We start from the raw sequence: 15,893 nt of genomic DNA on the forward strand, positions 1-15,893 counted from the left end.
GAGGTGGAAGAAGTAAGGGTTAAACAGATGTATGAATTTAGTGGTAATAGGTTTTTTTAAAATAATTAAATGGTTTGTTTATTCTGCCTTACTCATTTAATTATAGTAGTGTATTAAACTTCATATTTGCTGTGAAGTAACCAGTAACAGACATGTTTAGGTTACATTTTTTCCAGAGACAAGTCTCTGCAAAAAACTGTATTTGCTGTATTTGCACACCCATGTAACTATAGTAGGTGTCTGCTTTTAGCTTGGGATACTTGTTGAACAGAGATGGGTTTCTGGAGTCTCTGATGCATTTGAAAACCAGAACTTGAATGGGAGACCAAGGTTCACATAGGTCATGCGGGACAGAGTATATTTGTTATCAAACTGTATGACAGAAGATTCGGGGGATTACTTTGGAGTCTTCCCAGGAATATAAAAGGAATGTTCAATCCTTTGTTTGATGTAAACTGAAGTTAATTTTCAAGTTCATGTAGATCTTGGGCTCTGCTCCCACCTCCCCCCTCAATAATCTGGTGGATCAGAAGTCCTTAATACAGTAGTAATCCTTATTTAAGTAGAATAAAGGGAAATTTGGGATTTTGAGGTGGCTGATTTTCAGTTGCTGTTCTTCATGTGCATTTTCTCAGAACTAATATAATGCTGAAGTAGAACAGTGGCACTGTTAAGTAGGAAGGAGGATTAGGGTGTAGCTCAGTTTTTGCTATCATTATCCATTTTCACATTTTGCTAGCAGAAACGTTCTAACTTCCTCTGTCAAGAAGCAGATCAGTTTAGATTTCACAACTGGAGCAACATAATTTTCCTTTTAAAATACTGAATCATAAAGTTCTGGTTCATGGTCAGGAAAACTTTCTTCCAAAGTCTTTTGAGTCGCTTTCCTACAGAAACAGAATGGGAATTGAGTAGATATTATATCAAGCAGTATCTGAATACATAATTAGTCACCCAAGCCTCAAATAGAAAGCCACTTGGAAGCTTACATTTTCTTATTCAATTCATAAGCCAAACAAGTGTCTAATAACAGCATTAATTCTGGAATTTGGAGCTGTTTTTTCACTACCATAAAAAGGTACACTTGATAACCATTAATACAGTTTGTAACTATTCCAGGAGGAGTTTACAAAAAAAGATGTTTTTTTGTCTGCCCAGTAAGTTAATTTGTGAAAGGAAAAGAACTGTTTTCAGAAACTGAAAAGGGGGGTTTCAAGTAGGTGTCCTGTTTTGTGGGTTAATCACTGAATATCCCTTTAGCTGTGAGGGGAGCATTTTATTTTCTTGTGACTGTTTTCAAGAGGAAAATGAACTCCTGGGAAGGAAGCTACGGAGAAATAGTTTAACAATGGGACACACAGAATACATTAATCTAAATATGAGTGTTTAAATAGCATGAAATGTGTTCTGGAAGATACCCCTCTGACAGAGGTGACCTGATCTTAGCAGCAGAAAGCTGCATCCTGTTGATGTCAACCAACTGTAAGGAAATACCACTGGCTTCTACTTAAAATAGGATTAAAACAGGCTGTATGGCTTCCATTAAAGTGTATCGTCCATGGCTTCCTGAGACTGATCACTTCTTGAAGAATCCAGAGAAAATCCTTGCCTATCTTCAAGCAGCTCAATTTTGGTTCCCCCAAGCTGCATGTGTGTGTAATTGCCAAATGGCTGATATCAGCTGCCTGCATTCTGGCTTGGAACCTCCTGGGAGGTTGTTAGCCAGTTAAATGGTTCCCAATGCCTTTCAATGTAGCAACCCAATAAAAGGTGAAACTGTAAAGAGTATAAACTTACATTATTTTAGTAAGAGTAAAGCTTTGTTGGCTTCCTACAGACTAGCAGGACTTAATTTACATGGTTTAATTTATCCCAGTATTCTTTCATGCATTGCTTAACCTACTTTATGGAGGTAGCTTGCTGCTCCATAAGGGGTAGTGAGCATGCATGGTCTGTGCACTTAGAGCAGTGAATATCATTACTTTTAATTAACTTTCAACAACATATTAAAAAGGAGTTGCATTTGATTAAGGACACAGCTTTGGGAAAAATAAATACCTGGAGTATTTATTTTATTGTATCAGTGGAGTGCCTGATTAAACAGATTTGGTGCCATGGCTTTACTGAAAATCTGATTTTGGTAAAATATTTGCACTAGATACCTGTACCTTCTGTGGGACAGGGAAAAAACATACAAAGCTGGATTGTTCTCATGTGATCAGGTTCTTACGGGTGTGTTTACAGCCAAAATAGAGAAAGCACCAGAATAAATAGCACCAGTGTTTACTGCAGAACTGTGGGTTCTGTTTGGCATGCTAACACATCAAATAGTGTGAAATAGTAGTGACAAGGGAGCGAATATTTATGTAATTTAGTAATTTCTACAATACTGTCCTTGTTCTTCTGCAGCTACTGCACTTGCCGCATAAGAACCCCCACCTTATGCTGTAGCACATGATTTTATTTATGAATTATTGTATCCAGGCATTAATTTTGGGACTGACAGTTCTCTGTAGCCACACTTATGAATGATGTAGAGTGTCTTGACCAGATTTAGCAAATGGAAATGTTTCTCTGCCCCATGACTTTAAAATCTACCTTATAGTACCTGAAAAATAGGAGCTTTCTTACCTTCTTCCTGGGAAGTCACCATTTTGGCTTCTGTGGTCTCTTATACATTATGATTATGACTTGTCATAAGATAATGATGTTCTAAACATAGCCTGATTTGGATCTCTTCATGGAAGTGTAACATCATTGGAGTAAATGGAAAAAGCATAGCCAAATCCTGTCCATTGCACTTGCCATTTTCTTCTGCCCTCTTTTATGTGGACATCACACTACTATTCACCCTCACTACTTTTTTTTAACTGAAACTTTAGCCCATGTACCACAGTTCATGTTAAGGGGAGGAAAACTGGCTTTCCTCCTGGTAATTCAGTGTGGTTCTTTGCACAGTGTTTTGTCCTTAAGATTTTCACTGCAACTGAGCTTAGCTTGTAAGGGAATGGTTGGATGAAATTGCTTTACTTGGATGTAAACCTGTAGTGTGATACCCATTTCCCCTGCAAGCCCCTAACTCTGCTTCCCTGGGTCTCTTCTGTGGTCTGTTTCTTAGTGGCAGTGGGTATGCTACTGGCTTGGTAAAATCAGTATCTGCAGAGGTTCTAAAATGTGCTGTAAATTATCTTTATAAAAGTTTTGGTCTTGTTTTTGTTCTAGCTCCGATTCTGTTGCCAAATACTATTATCATCATTGCTTAAAGGAAATGAGGAGCCCAAGCTTCTACCAGAAATAGCATCTCTTGCTCATGTACAGTGGTTTGTTGTGTCCATGCTTCTTGCTCCTCAGTGCGCCAGGAGGCAGCTGGTTGTGTTACTTGATTCATGATGGCTGGCAGGCTGCAGTTTTTAAATGTTTGTATCAGAACTGGTTTTCGGAGAAGTAGAGTTCACTCCTGGTCTCTGCTCCAGAAAGCTAGTACTTGGTTATCTGGTAAGGGTTTGTATCAGAGGAGGGCATTCATGTGATTGCTCTTGATGGGGAAAAGAGATACACTGGTAGTTTAAATAATTCATCCCTTTCTTTCAGTCACTTTTTTTCAGGTGTGGTTTATGTCTTCATTAAATCTTGCATGAGTGCCACATGATGGGAGGAATGCATTCCTGGCAATAGATGCAGAATGCAAACTATTTGGGACAGTAAGTGACCATGGGTAGATGTGGGGTGCTGTGGCAGCAGCTCCATCTGCCCCATCTCAGCCCCGTGGGAAGGGCGAAGCTGGGGAAGGACTGTATTGGTTACTTCAACAAACAGCAGCAAAAAAAGCTGTCCTTGCAAGACTATCAGAAGGATTTGAGAAGGATTAAAGTTCACAAGTTAAAAACCACTTTAGGCTCTGTTCTGCCCTTGTAATAGTCTGTACACTGGTGTATTTATGTACCCAGTGGGTCAGTCTGTCTCACGTCAGTCTGAGAGGATTCCCCCCAAATGCTCTTTCTTGTGCTAGTGGATGACAGGAATGCCAGGCTGAGGCTGTGTTTTATGTTTTGTTGTGAAGCTGCTGTTTGTGGTTGCTCTCGACTTCTCTCAAGGAGTTTTTCCAAAAAGAGCTGCTGCCTTTGTGTGTCCTAGTCAGGAGGTTGTTTCCACAGAAATCATAGTGTTGTGAACTGTGGTGGCAGACAAAGGTCACAACCAGCCCCCCAAAAAGAGTAGAATGCAATGCAGAACCTCACACTTCAGCTTCAGTGGGGAGCACTGGAGCAGTGAGGTGCCCTGTGGTTTGGAGCTGCTCCTAGCTGTGCAGTGATAACAGGGGAAAGTGTCTCATGTATTTGAAGACCACTGTCACCCGTGAACCAAAACGAGCTTGACTTTGTTGGTCTGAAATGGTAACGACACACGGAGTGTTGCATTAGTACCTTCACATGACAAATGGGATGAAGTGATGGCTTTCAGCACACCCTGAGTACTTAAGTACACTTTCTAATGGGTTTTCACTTCGCTCTGAGGTTTTCGTTGCCTTTGTCTTCAAAACAAAATCTTGAGAAATTTTTCAGATCCTTGAGAACAACACAGTTTTTTTCCTTCTCATCCCCCTCCCCATGCCCCAAAGGGTGGAAGCAGTGATGCTGCAGGCAGAGGCAGGGTATTTATTGCTTTGGGGCCAGGCGGCTCCATGTGCTGGATTTTCGGGTGGTGACAGAGTTTAACCCTTTGGAGCCCATCGAGCATATGGCCAAACAGCTGTTGCCTATTTATGTCCTACAGCAGCTGCCCTCAGCCCTTGCAGCCACAGCCCTTCCACAGCACCAGCTGCTGGGGAAGCTGGGGAAAAAAGGGGTTTTCATTTTTTGTGCCCCCACACACTCCTGTTCCTTCAGACTGCCTGCCTGTGGGTCACTGGCTTGCTGGGAGGCTTTGTTGCAGGTTACTGAAAGAGCACTGAAGTTTGTGCTTGGGAAATGCATGTTTCTGTGAGGGGCCGCTTTAAAATTGAGGGGTAAATACAGATGCTCTTTCTGTTATAACCAGCTTTTCTGTGAGTGGTGAAAGGGTGTCATTTGCAGGAAACCATTCACATTAGCGGAGAAGTTGGTTTTCATGCTGTGTTTCATATCCATTTGTCAGCTTCTCACTGTCTTAAGATATTTTTCTCACCCTTTAACCTCTGAAAGCCTCTCTGACCTGGGAACTTAATTTATTTTCTTTTACTTCCTTTTAGCCCCCACCCCTCCTTAATGTTTCAGTTTATTTTAGTCAGATAGGAATTACATAGCAGAATCCACCTGTGGACTGCTTCCAGTAGCACAGCTCCTGGTATTCCCCAGCTCAATATCAAGGGTGTATGGCTTGGTTTCTGCATCTGCTGAAGTAAGGATTGAGCAAGTACTTTCCTCAGCCGTGTCTTCTGACAAGCTGGTGAGAGGAAGCCTGGTTTTAGTAAATCACGGGAGGATGACCCACTGTGGCAGAGCTTTGATGTGGTGGTGTGCTGGCATAAAGAAGCTATTGAGCACTGAGTTATGTCAGTGCTGATTGGGATCAGTGAGCGGCCTCCTAATACTCTGGTTTGGTCATGGGACAAAACCCAGTGGTAGAGATCTGTATTTCTTCACTACTGTTTCAAAATAACCTAAATGAAAGAGTTTGAGCTTAGTTGATGCAGAAATCCCTTTGAGCTGGAAAAGCAGGGGTGCAACACAATGTGAGCAGTGACTTGTGCTCTCAGCAGGGCTGTAGTCCTGTGACTAATGCAAGTTTGGGATATTTTTAGTGTCTTGAGTTGTTTGCCTGGTCCTCTCTGCACTTGGTTAGCACCGTGAAGGTCACACAAAGATATTAGACAGTTGTAGAGAGTGCTGAGAGGGCCAGCTGGTTGGGATGGCACTCAACCAGCAACGCTCCTGCTTTTGAGATAGAGGGGTCAGGGAAGGGCTGAGAAGTACTGGCGTGCTGCTTTCAAGATATCAAACCCAGCTTTCTTCACACCTCGAAGCTAGGGAATAGGTATGTGCCAGGAAACAAATCCAGGCATCAGAAAAGCAACAACGTGGTCAGTTTGAAAGGATTAGGAAGAAACAGTCTGCAGCCCAATATTCTACATATTTTATCTCACATACTTCCCATTCAGCAGGGAGTAGCAGTACCCTCTCTGTGGATGGGGAGAAGATATGCCATCACTGAATATAGCAACAAAATGAAACGGCAGGAGGCCCCTTACTGCATTAGTAGCTAGACTCCCCTGTAATCGGGTTCCCCCAAGCATTTGTTTCTTCTGCTTCTTAGCTTTCACCTTGCATTGTGGATGTTAAAATTGATGTTGGTGGAGAGTGAAACTAATCCAGCCCAAGGACTGCTGCTGTCCTTACACCATGCTACTGTTTAGATGACTCTGGGGAATAAACTGTGTGACAACATTCCATGAAGAGACCCTAAAACTGACTGAGGGGACCAGGACTGAAGAGAAAGTATGCAACTGAGGCCATCTGAGACTGAGTGTCTCTCAGGAAAAGCCTCTGAGAAGAGTGGGGAGAAAAGTAGGGAAAAAATAAATGTCAGCCAAAATGACAGTTTATTTTCTTTATTTTTGCATAACTGGAAGGAAGGGATACTCTTAGGAGCAAATAGAAAAATAAATTTATTATTTGTATTCTTCTGTGTATGTTAAATATTGAATGAAATATGGTGGACTACCTTCAGTGTACATATTTGGAAGAACCATGAGTGAAGTCTCCTAATTTACCTTGCAAAGCAGAATTGTTCTTGTTATGTCCTCCTGCCTTGAATTGCCTCATGCAATAGACATTTAGCAGAAGCTGGCCTCGACTCCCAACCATTCCCTCCGCTTCTCCTCCTTGTTTGTTCTTCTGTTTACCCACATTCTCTTGAGGCATGAGAGATGCTTTTCATTTTTTGGAAACTTCTGGCCATGCTGTTGAGTCTGTGGTTTCCCGAGGAATGGTTGCGTGGGGTTTCTGAACAGCTGCTCAGGGCAGACCCAGGCTGATGGCACATGAGCCTTAAATCTCTTTCCATTACAGTAGTGGCGTTTCTCCTGGAGCAGGACAGCTATCTGTCTAATGGAATGACACTTTTTTCAGTGCTGTCAGTCCTTAAATATCAAATAAGTAAATTAATAGAGAGCAGCTGAATGTTTCTTCAGAAGAAAGTTTAATGTCATGTAGCTGTTTGATGCATTGCCTCTGGCTCGACCACCTTGTCATAAAACCTGACATCATTTGTTCAGTTGTCTGTCAGAATTATTTGCTGCTTTTCAGATTCGTTAATTATAAGTGACGTTACATGTAGTCTGATATGAGCTAGAATTATGCTGTATGACTACATGGAAAGAAAGCACATTTCACTCATGGACGGTGCAGCCTCAATCAGTGTTACCCATCTGTTGATTGATTAAAAGCTGAAGGAATTATTTATTAGGGCTGTTCTAGCTCCAGCTTCCAGTACCCATAGGTCTTTTTGAGTATCATGGTACTGCCACAGGAGCCTTTCATCAGAAGACTTGAATGGCCTTTCTACTCTCTAGTCACTGCCTTAATCCAATGATACAGGTGTGAAACCACACTGCAGACTGAGAAGCTGTAGTGCTGGGTGGAGACTGATTTAGCTAAGCTGAAGTTGCTTGCCCTGTTGAGAAGTGGGAACCCATAACCTTTGTCTGAAGCACTGTTTCTCCCAATGATCTTCATTCCAAAACCAAAAAGGCGGCAATGAAAGCCCCAAGCCTTTCCCCCAACGTAACAAACAGTTTGGAGTAATGGTGTGAATCAGCTGTTAATACAGTATGTCCCTAAAATACTGTAAGTTGAATAGGAAAAAGGGGTTTAGAAACTCAGATGTCCAATAAATTGATCCCTAGATGGAAGTAGAGGCTCTTAGCAGCACATGCAATGAGATGACTGCTGACTGCAATTGTTTGCTGCAGGACAGATGGCTTATAAGGGCATAGATGCAGCAGTGTTAAAGTAGCTTTCATGGCAGTTGATGCGGTTGTCCTCTTGAGAGAGGTTTTCAAAGTGAGCTTGGCCATGCAACAGTGAATTGTTGAACCGTATTAAACAGGGAATTGTTAAAACCCAAACTCTGAAGAGCTCTGAGAAAATCCAAAGGGGGAAGTTTGATCATTTGTATTGCCCCTGTTGGGAAGAACTCAGTGTGGTGAGCAGATAGCTGTCCATGTTTTACAGAGAGCCTTTGTCCTGCTGCTTTTTTTCCCAGAGACTGCAAACTTAATGTAAATGCATCAGTGTAAAATGGAGTCCTTTGCATCCCGTTGAACCTAGTGTTCTTTCACTACTGTGCATGCCCTTAGCCTTCAGCCTGTTTTATCTGGACTGCCTGACTGTTTATATGGTGATGCTGTATTGCATATTAGTTTCTAGAGAGTTAAGTGTCAGATACTTTCCCCTATCTTTAAGTAGGTCAGCTGTTAATCCAATTGATTGGTTTTGTAGCTAGTCAATTAAATTGATTTACTCACACAAGGGATACATATTTACCCACTGTATTCATGTAATTCTCTGTATAGTTTTATATAGAGGAATTGCAAAAAGCTTTGCTGGCCAGAACCTCAAGGGGAAAACCCAAAGTGGCAAAACCTAAAATAGGGAAGACATTGCAAAAACCAAGAGAACCCTGAGCTGTTTTCTAAAAACAAGTTTAAATATGGTTTTGCCTGAAACTTCAGACTATTAGCTCATAAGTATCTTCACTGGATGGTGATAATTTAAGGGTGTTACAAAGCAGTACTACTCAGAAACTAAACCATGAAATGTCCTTCCGCTTTGACAAATGAATCGCTGTAAGATAATGTTTGAGAGATTAGTTCCTTTGGGGAGTTAAGCAGCCAGTACACTTTCATACTGGAAGCCTGAAGTAGCTGTAACAGCTTGTTTGTGTTGTTGAGGAATGCATAGTATATTATGGACCATCATTCAAAAGCTGCCATGAATTATCCATGGAAAAGTGCCCTCAGATAAGAGCCCCTTGATGGTTGGTTAGTATAATTAATACAAACATCTCGCCGCAGCTTTACATTTTGGTTTAGCAACTCCTCAATTTGAGAAGAGTCTTGGGACTGCCTGGATTTCAATTATCTCCCTGATGCTGGAGGTAGGGTTTTAACTTGATGTTAATTATGTTCCTCAAGGGAAATCCAGACAGCAAGCAATGGTTAGGGTTGTGCTGACAGCTTAGTGTGCCCCAAAGTGAATCTACCTTTAAGGAGTTAAAAGTGCTATGCTATTTGGTTGCTGTTTTAGAGAAGACTTTTTTTAAGGCCCTCTTTGTGGGATACTACAAATACAGTGTGTTACTGGGCTTGTATTCAAATAATTCATTCCACATCTTGCAATTTTTTTTTTTGCTAATTTTATGAAATATTTGCTTAAAAAAAATTCTACCATTCTTGAGAAAAAAACATGAAAATGTGAACTGAATGTGCTGTAAATGCTAGAAAACTAGAAAATAGCTAGAAAAAACTAGAAACCAGAAAATTTCTTAAATTGCAGTACCTTTTTACTGCTGATGTTGGCTGTGTTGCAGCCATGGTAAGCAGATAAACCTTTGCTGTAAAAGCGACAGAATTAAGCAAGGTTAAGCCTTCAGCTCAGTGTTCTCTCTTTGAGTCTCTTCAGATGCAGCACTTGGGAGTTGCCATGTAACAAAGCCCTTGGGAAACATTTTAGGCCTTTCTGTCTGGAATAATGTTGGCTTTGGAGAAAGACCAGGTAGAAGATGGAAGGGAATTTGAGGACAGAGCTGACAGAGCCCTTTCATCTAATAATCAGAGGCAGCAGCTTCAGCCAGACCCATGGTCACAGATCAAATCGCAGGGGTCGTTTTGCCCTCTGTAGCATTCCCAATCTAACAGTGCTCATTTGTCCAACATATCCCAGTAGCTATTTAGTGATGCTGTGAATTACTGCTATTTTCTGTTCATGGGAAAGGAGTGATGCTAGAGTCACAACCTGGAGGATACAAACACCCTTGGTACTGATGTGTGGGGAGGCATGGCTGCACTGAAGCTGCTCTTTCATAGTGGGTAGCTTGCGAGGGTGGAAGAAGGGAGGCAAGCAGTGCCTGGCAGTTTGGAGTTAACTTGAAGAATGTGTGGTTTTTGTTCTGTCAACACAGCCTCCTCCCAGTTTTCTTACACAATTTCACAATTACAAATATTTCAGCTCTGGCTTCTACAACTACTGCATTTTCTGGAGGCAGATATGCTGAATTTTGTTGCTGTTTTTTGCTTTAGCAGGTAGTGGGGCACATGGTCCTTCATGCCGAGTAGTTCCTTAGTATTCAAAACATGGGAAATATGGGTAAGGCTCAGGTCTCTCTACGTGAACAGCAAAGCATACACCCTTCTGAGAAACATCCTTATGCTGTAAATGCCTTTACTCTCACTACCTGCTGGAATATGGGTGGGCATTGATATCTCTTAATAGATGGAACAAATCAGCTTAGTGCTGCATTTATGGCCTTTTTTTTTTTAAGAGGGGAAATTGAGTTGGTGTTGCCATGACCAGATTTTCATGTGAAGCTTCCATTTGCAAAGCTCTTTCTCACTGAACTTTATCAGCTGGGGCCAGATCTTACTAAAACCCAAACAGTAGCCAGCTCCGACTATTAGCTTAATGGTTTAATACCAGCTTCTCCATAAAGTAGAAGCAGCAGGTTATTTAAAACATGTAGGTCAGATTGGCCCAGTGTTTTCCAGTGAGATTACGTAAAGACGGTGTTATGACTCTTGGATACAGTATGTGCACCTCATGCAGGACATTTTTTTGTGTTCCCCTTTGCTTTCTGAGTTCCTATTGCAAAATATACTCTGAACAGATTTTTAATCTTTACTTCCAAATGTAGTATTAACACCACAGTATTTCTGCTGACTATTTTGCAATGGTATTCTTAATGTAAATGTTCCACTACAAGTCACACAGCCTCAAGTTTAAAATGAGGATGTTTTCCTGTGAGAAATCCCATACTGTTTCTTCTGCAAGAGGGCTACAGTATAAATTAAAATGGAAAATGAATGCTGAGTAGCCAGCCCATGCCTAGTTTTCAGTTACTGAAGCTAGTAGCTGCAAAAGATGACCTGCATTTTTAATTCACTGTTTCTTTAAGGATATTACTTATAATTAAATGTGCTGGGTTATTTTTTGTTGTTCTAAGGACAGTTTACTTTGTAATATACCTTCTGTATTATGGAAAAACTAGACTTTGTTATAACTACAAGTAGATGTTTATGTACACTTAGGACTGTTTGCTGTAAAACTCCAAAAGGATCCTTAAATATTTAGGGCAGCCTGTTTCCTGAGATGGTAAAACCCTTAGGTGCCTTCTGTAGGAAGTAAGGAAAAGGGCAATATTTACATACAGAGAGGAGACAGATGCTCATCTGCAGGAACCTCAACACTGCAGAAAAGGTGCCATTAACAATCTGTTGTAAACTTTGGTATCCAAAGGGCAACAATAAAAGTACCACTCAGCACTGAAACTCAGGCAAGTCTTTCTACAAATCCATCTCCTTGCTTAGTTTCTGTTAATTGGTTTGGTAATTGGTGTGACAGCTTTTTGTGGGAGCAGCAAGCCACTGCATTCTGGAAACAGCTTGGTATGTTCTTGCAGTTTTAACTGGCTGAATTTAATATGACCAGCTCCCAAAGCAGGGGTGGGGAATATAGATTTTGGTGTGACTCCATGAGGATGGAGACAGGTAGTACAGTGAATTTTATCAATCCAAGCCAAGGACGGTTGCTATAATCTACATAGGCAGGTTCAAAATACATAGCACATTTTAAAAATAAATCTTAAGATTCACAGAAATAAAGACTTTTTTTTTTTTTTTTGTGAGAAAGCAGTGATGGAAAACTGCAGCACCCTTGGGGGAAGGAAACAGATGGCAGGAAGAGCTTCCAAATACTTGACAGGCTGCAACAGACTTAAATGCAGGCAGTGATAAATGGGCACGAGATTGGGTTTTGCTGTAGCTATTGTGGTTTAGTCTTGATAAAATGCCTGATGTGCTGTATGTTAGCAGTACCGAAATTTTATGTCCTCTCTGATTTGGTGGTCCTTGTGTAGCTGCTGTGGCCATCGAGGTGCTATGAATGGGAATGAAGATCCAGGTACTCCCATGAAAATTGAAGTTTCTACATCTGACTAACAGCAGGACTTGAGTAACAGCAAGTGAGAAGTGAAACTGAATTGGATTCCTGCGTCTAGGTTATTCAAGGCTGTGTGGCAAAAATGGCCCTGTGAGGCTGATAATTAAAAGAATAAGATTTTTTTTTTTGCATGCATATGAATGAATTATTCCTCTACTTTCATCAAGTGCAGAGGTATGGATGCTGGGATTTCCTATCTTGGGAGTTTTATCAGGCACACAGGTAGCAGTTGGTATTTTATACCTCACTCAGACTGCTGGGAACACTGGAGAGCAGCCTGCTGCATAGTCGGGGCCCTTCCTGTAAATGCAGTGCTGAATTTCATGTTATTGACTGTAATAGGTAATAGACTAATGTATACTGAGGAAATCCTATAGCTTCTGATAGTAGCTACCAAGCTAGACTTCTGTGAGACTGTTTGAATGTGACAATTAAACAAAGCACCTCCTCCTTTTAGATACGGATACGGCACATCTGATCTTCCTGGGATCAGCCTGCTGCTGCACAAGATGATGCCTATGCTGCAGTGTGAGGCTAAAACCTTCAAGCCTCAGCATGAGGGTACAACTCCACAGGGTTATTTAGACATGTGATTTCCCATTGCTTAAAGCCTCTGATGCATATTTCCTCCTAGGAGTTCACAAAGTGTTTTTATAGGGCAGTTTAGCCTTTTTACCCAGGGTGCTGTTTTCCCTTCCACTAAGCAGTCCTGTGGCCTGACAGATCATCTGTTTGAGTTTGATTTCAGCTGCGAGGTGGAGTGTAATGTTACTCAAAATCAGCTCAAGGAGGAGCTGTTTTATTTCCAGGTGAGGCGGAGCATGGGCAGGGAGCTGTGCAAGCTGTGTACGTGACCAAGGACAGCTAAGTAAGCAGGTACTTACCATGAGCAAGCAGTTGAAGGAATGCAGACTGGGACAAATGACTGGTGTAATCTGTAGAACAGGAAGAGCAATTAAGTTGAAAGGTATCTGCCTGGGCTCAGGAACCTGTGTGTTCTTACAGTCCTGGTTTTTACTGCTATTTGGATAGCTTGCGAGTAATGGTGCGGTGCTGCCTGAAGTGATTGGTTTCATATCCACTACTTAACTGTATGCAACCAGAACTTCTCAGTTTGTAGCGTTTGGGCTGAGGCAAAGGTAGGGTAAGCATAGATGGCACTCTCTGCCTCAAGTTCTGGAAGTTAATTCTAGAAAATATGGCCAGAAGCGACTTAAAGCCGGAGTCTGTTGCATCCTGATGGTTAGAATTAAACCATGCTGTTAGTTCCATGCAGAGTACCCAGACCCTACTCAGCACAAGCGATGGCATAGAACAGCCCATAGGGAATGTCTTTGAGAGAACCTGGGCCTGGATCAGTTAAGGCTGTAAACACTGCAGATAGTTAAGTGTGACTATGATGGCCTACTCTGAAGAGAGGAAAAAGCTCTAAGAAATTCCTTCTCTTTTACAAAGTCTCAATTAAAGGAGAAAGTTAAATGTTTGTGTCCTCATTTGACTTGCTGATGTAATATTAGACTGGACTGTAGGAAGAATCTGATGGAGCAACCTTGATGTTACCAATGATCTGCCACAGAGATAAGTTGCTACTTAGCATCTGATTGAAAAGGTCATGGGATAAGATTTGGTTATTTGTAATCTGCTTTATTGCTTGATGCTTCTTTTCAGTGGCCAAATGTAACGTTAGTCTGAAATGATTGTGTTCTGTAGCAAAATAACTTCACAAAATTTGGTGCTATGTTCACCATGCTCTTGAAGCAGCATTTTCAGATGATGGGTTACTTCAACCAGAGCTTTCTGTTCAAACACATAGCTTTTGCATTTTGGTTTGGAAGTGTAATGACAGTGCTTCAAGATTGAGTTGCTGTTGCTATTCATGTTTTAATTTGAATGGCTCATGTTAGGTAACTCAAAGAACTCAGTGCAGAAGAGGGCTCCTTTTTGTCTGTGAAGTGTCTGCACAGGCAAATGGAGCTGCTTTTTAAGTGCGTGACAGCAGTTCACATGGAGTTGAGGACTACAGAATGCCCTTTGTTTGGAGAAGATTCTAACAAGAATTCTTGGATTGCTTTTTTTATTAATTTATTGATAGTTGGTTTGCTCTTTTATTAACGTCTTGATAGTTTGTTTGCTTCAGCATCCATCCAATCAAGGGAAAAATGCAACCGTCTAGTGTGAAATAGGGTCTAAGTGTATTGCATATTATCTTTTGCCCAATCTTTTGCTAGCCTGGAAGAGCAAAAAGAAGTAGGGATGTCATTAAGTCTTCCTTCATGGGCAATAAAGATCACAAATAACATATTTAGTCACACCAGGATTATGGTTAATCCCATAGGTTACATCAAAGCAAGTCTCTATCATTGAAGTTGCATACCTGGGTTTTTGCCTCCAAGGCTTGTCCACTTGTGGAGTCTGTAATCAGCTGGTGTAGTGTTTACTAGGAAGAGCTACCCCCAGGAACTGCCAGTCTGCCCTGTGTGAAACAATTAAAATGCCACCAGAAAAGATCTAGCAAACGTCTACCTGGTGAGTCACTGGGCAGAGGGAGTGCAGCACTCTGCATCATCCTCCCCAGTCTTGCTGGGTGCTTCACTACCTGGGGGTACAGACACTTCATTTTTCAGAAGTGAAACTTCTCCTTTGTGATCCAGGCATAAAACTTGTCACTTTTGCCAAAATGGAATTCCTGCCTGGTTTTGTTTTGTCTCTTTCAGTGTTTGTATTGGCTTGGCATTTTCATATTTTGTATCCAGTGTCAGTATTTGTTTCTGGGAAGAAAGTTTAAGTAAAACTTTAATTTCTGCAATTTGTTTGTTTAAACTTGTTGGCAACTTTAAAATGCTGCAGTCTGTTCCATATGCTAGTATCAGTGCTGCTATTAGTGTGACTGACTTCCAAAGTAAAAAGCAGCAATCAGGCAGAGAATGTTTTTTGTGAAATAGTTGGGAGTATTTTCAGTTACAATAATATTTGGGAACATTTGGAGCTACTCTGTGGCCAGTTTTTAATAAATATAGGGTTACTGTGGCTTGTATCGAGTCAAGATTGTACAGTGCTGAACCCATGAAAGCTTTTTTCCACCATATACTTATAGTGTATAACCATGACAACAGTATCAATATGGTGGGCAACAACTGAAAATTACTGATTGAGCACAGCAAAAACTGTGAGGATAAACAGACATATATTGTAGATGACAGGTTGAACAGTTAGCTCATTAGAGAAAAATCACGATGGTATATGTTGAGAGCTTACCAGATGAGCAATGACATCTGTGTGGGTCGGCCAACCTGAGACCAGAGCTGACACTTCATAGTGTAGTATGTGAAGGCTGAAATAGAGTAAGCCTGGTGGAAACACTGAAGAAGTCCAAAACCATAATGAAAGCAATTATTATAAATGCATTGATAAAGCTAGACCAGGGGAAGAAAAGCTAAGTCTGAACAAAGCAACAGGACACATGTATCAAAAAGGCGGTATTAGCATTACCAAAACCCAAGCTCAGTGATAAGCTTCAATATTAGGATGGATGGGAAAAGCACATCTTTGCTGCTGCTCAGAAGGAATCCGCAAGCACAGCCTGGACATGATGATCTGGAGAAAGGGTTAAGCAGAAAGCAGCCCCCCATAGCTGGATCTGTTAGTTGGTGGCCATGTCTCCAGTGATCAGGAAATGGGGCTAGAGCGTGCTTTGAGTCTGCC

General features: G+C 41.3%; 1 protein-coding gene across 14 annotated transcripts in view; it reads left to right on the plus strand.

The window, feature by feature from the left end:
* Window positions 1-15,893, plus strand: part of MTSS1 (MTSS I-BAR domain containing 1) — a 129,695-nt gene that overhangs the window by 40,311 nt on the left and 73,491 nt on the right. The gene's annotated exons all lie outside the window — the stretch shown is intronic.

Source organism: Tyto alba, unplaced genomic scaffold, assembly GCF_018691265.1.
Source record: "Tyto alba isolate M040663 unplaced genomic scaffold, T.alba_DEE_v4.0 Super-Scaffold_9, whole genome shotgun sequence".
Lineage (NCBI taxonomy): Eukaryota > Metazoa > Chordata > Aves > Strigiformes > Tytonidae > Tyto > Tyto alba.